Raw genomic sequence first — 6676 nt, 5'->3', positions numbered from 1 at the left:
TGCCTGGCTGCCATTTTAGTGTCTAAATCTCTCTCCTTGAGCTGTGCTTGGTCGAAAAGGTGGCTCGTGCTTGAAATATGGAAATTGTTGGCTCATTATCATCAGCCTGTGTTTTGTTAAATGGGAGCAAAAAGTGACTTCCTTTGGCACAGAGCTTGCAAAGCAGGGAAAGTACCAGGGAAGACACTCCATATGCAGTTATATTCTGAGTCAGGTTAATCTTCAGAAGGAAATAAGCCAAAAGTCCTGAGATCAGATCTAGTAGTCTATATAGCAAAGAAATGGACCCTTCCACATAGTGTGTTTTCTTTCTCTCCTGACTGAGCAGGCTATGGTCAAGTATTACAGCAAAGCTTAATGTCTAAATATACCTTGAGGTAAAAGTATAAAAGGAGCATGTACTTAATATGAAAAATAGTCTAATACTTTTATATAAAAATAGTTTCTGCTAGGAAGGATTTTATTCTTTGTTACTAGCAATCAGATTTCTTATTGCATAATTCAAGAAGTCTTCAGATAGAGCATTTCTCTAATTCATGAGCACAGCCACATGAAGCAACAATGTATAATTTGGCCATCCAAATTCTGTCATCAGCCTGTACTACCATCTTCAGCATATCAAGTGATCCTCTTATAGAAATAACATAGCTATGACATTTCTAAACAGCCAGTTGAAAGGTGGTTTCCAAAAGTGGAGTTGCATCAATCGAATACAGATAGAAAAATGTATATACTATACTTGGATCTTGAAAAGGATATTTCAGAGTATTTAGCCCTGAACACTCATCTCTGAAGTTCTCTACTTGAATAAAGGAGGACCTGGCTGGGTTGCTTATTCACTTCTTGGCAGGAGAGAAAGAAACTGAGAGTCTGTGTTTAGGCTATCTATAGACACAGAGATAACTTTACAGGGAAAGGGGCTCTGGAAGATATCCAGGGGATTCAGATGATAGAGTAAGTTATTGAATGTCATAAAAAAGTATGAAGTTGAGTTGTTTTATTTGTTTCAACTGCTCCTTGGATTATATAATAATTAGGCTTCTCTCCATGGTGGTGTTTCCCTTCATACTTCCCTTCCTCTGTAACCAAACAGCCCAGGTGTAAGAGGGCAAAGTGGGAGGAGTAGGAATCTCTCAACCACCTTGCTTCTGAATTTTTAGCTCTCTTGCATGTTTCTGTTCTCTTACCTATTCTTTTTATTCCTTGACTTTTTTTTCTTTCCCTGGTCACACAGGCAGCTCTTTGTGTATATTCAGGGCAGGCAAGACATGCTTGTAAACATAATTTTCATAAGCACTGAACCACCAGGCACTGGGAAAGTAAATCTGGATGCTGTTTTCTTGTTGCCTTCAGAATTTCACCAACATGCCTGGGACTTCTGCCAAACTAGGTAATACAAACAAGTACAGAAGCTTCTGAACAACTGCTGGCCCTTAAAGGCTCTCTGTCTCTATGTCTCTCTTTGTGTCTTTCTCTGCCTCTCTCTCCCTCCATATCTCTTTCTCTCCCTCCCTCCCCTCTCTCTCAATCCTCCCCCCTTTATATAGATATGTGTGTGTGTCTCTGTGTGTGTATGCACGTGTAATGAGACATGTTAGTTTTATTAATCATGGCCAATTGACCAATCCAAGTGCTGATAACATGCCTCTGATTCTACCATGTAACAAAAAAGTTTATTGACCTTCCTTCCTTCCTTCCTTTCTTCCTTCCTTCCCTCTCCTTCCATCTCTCCCTCCCTCTCTCTTTTCTTTCTCTTTTTTCTTTCTCTCTCTCCTTTCTTTCTTTCCTTCTTTCTTTCTTTCTTTCTTTCTTTTGGGGGGTGATCTGGTCATGGAGCCTGTCCCTCAGCTCTTCAGCTCAAGGCTAGCGCTCTACCACTTGAGCCACAGCTCCACTTCCGGATTTTTTCTTTTTGCTTATGTGGTGCTGAGGAATCGAACCCAGGGCCTCAGGCATGCAAGGCAAGCGCTCTACCACTGAGCCACTTTCCCAGCCCCTCTTTCTTCCTTTCTTTCTTTCTCTTTCTCTCTTCCTTCTTTCTCAAGGATAGCACTCTACTACTTTGAGCCACAGCACCACTTCCATTTTTCTAATGGTTAATTGGAGATAAGAGTCTCACAGACTTTCCTGCCCAGGCTGGCTTTGAACCACTACGCTCAGATCTCATTCTCCTGAGTAGAAAGGATTATATGTGTGACTCACCAGTGCCTGGCTTAGAGGAGTTTTTTCCCCTTAATATCAAAATAATAGCCACTTGTTAGTATTATGCTCACCTTTGGTCCTCAGCTCCACCCAGACCTGGGCCCCCTCCCATTCCTGAAGTTCCTTCCATACAGCTGGCCCCTCCCTCTCTCCACCAGACCCACCTGAATGCCCATCTACCTCACTTCCTATTCCCCAGACCCTCCAGCTACCTGGATGGCGACGGAGGCCATGAGCTCCCTCTTAGGGAGCTATGGCTCCTCTAATAAACCTTATAATAAAAAAGTGTATTGATAAGTCTTCTCTGTCTGGGTGAGAACAGAACACACTGAATGCCCTTTGTGTGTTCAGTAAAGCTACTCCAGATGGTCAGAAATAACAGCTCCCAGTGCAAGGTTCTTGAGAAGAGAAAGAGTAACAGGAGGAGGAGGAGGAAGAAGAAGAAGAAGCTAGTGCCATGGGAAACACACAGAACAAGAAAAAGCTCCCAAATGCATCACATTAAAAGAATGCCAATCCATGAAGCTTGTAGCAAAGCTTTGGCTCACAGCTAAGGTCTGAGAGGTCATGAACTGAAAGAGTTGTTCAGCAAACTGACTGGCATCCCCTACCACACAGATCAGGACATACAATAGACTAGAAGTCTGTAAAAACATCATGATTTGAAGATTCGGCACTCTAATGTCCTTCTGGTACAGTCATCAATGCAGAAGGCTGGCTCTGTTTTGTTAGCCTGGGTCATGTGTAACACCAAATGTTCTGTCCACACCTGAGTCCTAGTTGTGGGGGTGAACAGGTTCTTTGTTCCTCTTTGCTAAGTGCAAAGAGGCTATAAGGATCAGCCTGCACTAAGCCAGGCTTGCTTCGAGCTACTCATCTTCCATGAGAAAAGAATCTTATGGAAGATCAGAGTAGGCCTGCTGTACTGTGTATGTACTACATGGAAATGTCCCAAGGGTAATTTTCATGCCACAGGCCTTGGATGCTTGCTTCATGATATATGAACAATTTTTACAGGAGACTTTCTCTTTACTTTTAATACTGTTCACTGGATATGATCCATGTCATTTAGATCTGTACATAAGAATGGAAGAGTAACTCAGGATGTGTTGGTAAGGTAGAATGTTCTGGCTCAGTAAAGAGCACTTTTTCCAACATTCCAAGGCTTAATTCAAATGACACATTACTGAGAAACACTGATCTTATCAAGGATGCATTTCTTTTCAGTTGTTTTCTGAGACAGGGTCTCAGATTGAGCCCAGAGTAGCCTAGAACTCACTATGTAGCAAACATTTGAACATGAACAAAATGTACATGAAAATGTACACTGTTTATTCTTTGGGTGGGACTGTTCCTTTCTTTGTGTATAAAGTACTAGTTGTCTATAACCTGAGAGGAATTTGGAATAAGTATATTAATACCAACCGAAGTTGGTTGTATTAATACCAACCAAACTTCACATGAAGTGAAGTTGATTTTTACTTTGGGAGCTTTTGGCCTATGGTATAGTTTCCTGGAAATAATTTCTCTGGCTCACTCAGAGAAAGAGAGAGAGAGAGAAGCAGAAGCAGAAGTAAAAGCAGGAAGGGGGGTTGAGTCAAAGCCAAATAACCTGCTCTCCAATTCCTAAGGGTAAACCATTAAACCATTAAAGCAGGAAATCAACTTTCTGTGACATTAAATCAAACACAAATACCAGCTAACACCTTGGCCTGGGGCAGTGCCAGGTTTCCATGTGTCCTTGGTCGTAGGCCCAAGATAGAGATCCCATGGGAGGCTGAAAGCAGCAGCAAGAAACTGCCTGGGAAAGTTGTTCTTTTATCTTGGGGTCCAGAGAAGCCCAGGTTATTGCAGGACAGAAAAAGAAAAAAAAAAAAAAAAAAAGCAGGCATCTTGCTTGGGAAAGAATAAAACCATCACTGCTTGCATAGGATGACACATTATATGAGAAGATGTCAGCCAAACTGACATAGGCTAGAATTCGACCATCTAGAAGTCTGAGGCAGTTTTATGAAGAAATCAAGGACAGCCTAGGTTATATATAAATACTCTGTCTCAAAAACAAACAAAAATCCAGCCCAGCCCAGCAGTTTATGTTATAATCCTAGCTACTTAGCAGGCAGAAGTCAGGGGATCATCAGACAAAAATTTAGTGAGACATCATCTTAATGAACAAGTTGAGCATGGTGAGTTCAGGCCCCACGACCGCCCCCCCCCCCCCGCAAAAAAAAAGAGTGACCTATGCTGTATTGACTCATGGATGTTCTGGGTCCAAGAACGACCCTGCTGAGAAAGGTAGAACAGATTCTCTCACAGAGCCCTCTCTCTGGGAGGAGTGAGTAACCAGGCTATAGTAACCTTTGTGAACAATTAGAGGAACTCAGTGAACAATTAGAAGAAATGTGAGGAATGTGAAAGACAGTAGAAGGCTACCCAGGATTGCTTATGGCTCTATTTCTATTTCTGCTTTAGAGAATTCTGGATGGCAGCCTCTCCTTTAGTTAGTTTCATATATATAAACATATTTGCACACATAGATATGTATTTTTCCATACATATGTGTGTATGTATATATCTATCTATCTATATCTATATCTATATCTATATCTATATCTATAGAGAGAGAGAGAGAGGAAAACCAAATTCATTTGCCATTTTAGCCAAACTAGGGAATGAGATCATCTCAAACCATCTCTACCTAACTCAGTGTTACATGTAGGAAAGAAGAAACAAAAGCCTGGAGATAGTTTTTCTTCCTCAGGGCTCCTGCAGGTAGCCCTTCACACAACAGTCGATTTCCTGGGCCAGTCTTATGTGGAGCCCCTGTTACATGGTGACAACCAACTGCTGTCCTGTTCTACAGATTACACAGAAATAAAATCATACAATATGCTCCCTCTGTCTCTGGCTTCTTTCTTTTATCATATTGTTTTAGGGCACTTATGGACACTGCAGCCCAAATCACTACCTTGTTATTTGCTGATTAAGATCTCATTGTATGTGTAACTCACCATCATTTTATCCATTCATGAATTGATGTTCATGAGTTGTCTCCTTCTGGTGAGTGTGAGTATTAACCTTGTACACAAAACACTGAGTACCAGTTTTGAATTCATTTGGGTGTATAACTAGAGTGGTGTTGCTTGGTAAAATGTTTCTGCTGTGAAGGGTCTTATTTTCCTTTAATAACAAGGAGTGTAAATTTTGTTTTTGTTTTTGTTTTAATGTGTATGCTAGTCCTGGAGCTTGAACTCACGGCCTGTGCACTGTCCCATAGATTTTTTTGCTCAAGACTAGCACTCTATCACTTGAACTACAACTCCCTTTGAGGCCTTTTGCTGGATAATTGCCCTGTTTAGTTTTGAACCACAATCCTCAAATCTCTGTAGCTAGGCATAAGCCACCAGCATCCAGTTACAAGGGGAGTTTTTAAAATTTCATAGAACAGAAAGTCTTCAGTTAGAATGTGTTCAAAATCTGTGTACAGATACTAAGAGTGTTGGAGTATTCTTGAGCTGCTCATTGTTAGGTTTTTAAAGAGGCTGCTGAGTAAGAACATGGTATTCAGGTAAGCAGTAGGCTTATTCATTGTTCCGGCTGACACCAGGCCAGGTTGGCATTCCATGGGGCTGGGAAAGAGAGTGTCTGGTCCTGGGCTAAGCCTTATATAGGATAGGGGATGGGAAAGGTCTGGCCATATGGAATCCAGATGTGACCTCAGCAGATGCAGATGTGACCTCTTTCAGGTTTGCCAGTTATTTAGGCAATGTAGGTACTGGGAGGAGACTTGGCCTCGAAGAGTCTCCTCACCATTCAGGAGCAGACCTTACATTCCAGCTTTTTAATAATCATGAAATAGGGTGCAGATTCTTTCTGGCTACTTTCTGCTGACAAGGAGTGTCGACTTTAGGGGTAAAAGGCCAGAATGTGGCCCCTCCCAGAGAAGGCAGCAAGCAGCAGCTGTCCTTTGGTAGGCGTGAGTCCTTAGATGAAGTCTGGAGGAAGTCTTATGAGGCACTGAAGAGCTGGACCAAAAAAAAAAAAAAATACTAGAGAGCAAACAAATGGAAGGGCTTAGAGTGGAAAATTAAAAAATGGATGACTTGGCTAGAATGGCTATTTCTGATCTCCTGCATTCCAGGCTGTCCTGGAGTTGATAGAAATATCCCTAGCTACTTCTGACATCTTGTGACTAGGTAGGGGGAAGTGTCAGGTAACAAAGGCAAGAATGTAAATTCCTGTCTAGATAAAAGGTACTCAGGTATGGACACTAGATGGGCAGGCTTCTTACTTCTATTGACCTCCTGGCTCTGGTTAATTTTGAAAGGGCAGGCACAAAGTGGCTGATGTGACATCATCTCCTCTTCCTCCTCTCCACTGTCCCTTGTTCCCCAGACTGGTTGAGTCTAGGAGCTCATTGCTGGGATGGCTTGTCCCAGTTGGTATACACAGAAGTTTGAACTCAAGCCCTGGG

The sequence above is a fragment of the Dipodomys spectabilis genome, unplaced genomic scaffold (genome assembly GCF_019054845.1).
Source record: "Dipodomys spectabilis isolate Male_0828 unplaced genomic scaffold, ASM1905484v1 ptg000125l, whole genome shotgun sequence".
NCBI lineage: Eukaryota > Metazoa > Chordata > Mammalia > Rodentia > Heteromyidae > Dipodomys > Dipodomys spectabilis.
This window is presented reverse-complemented; position numbering follows the sequence as displayed.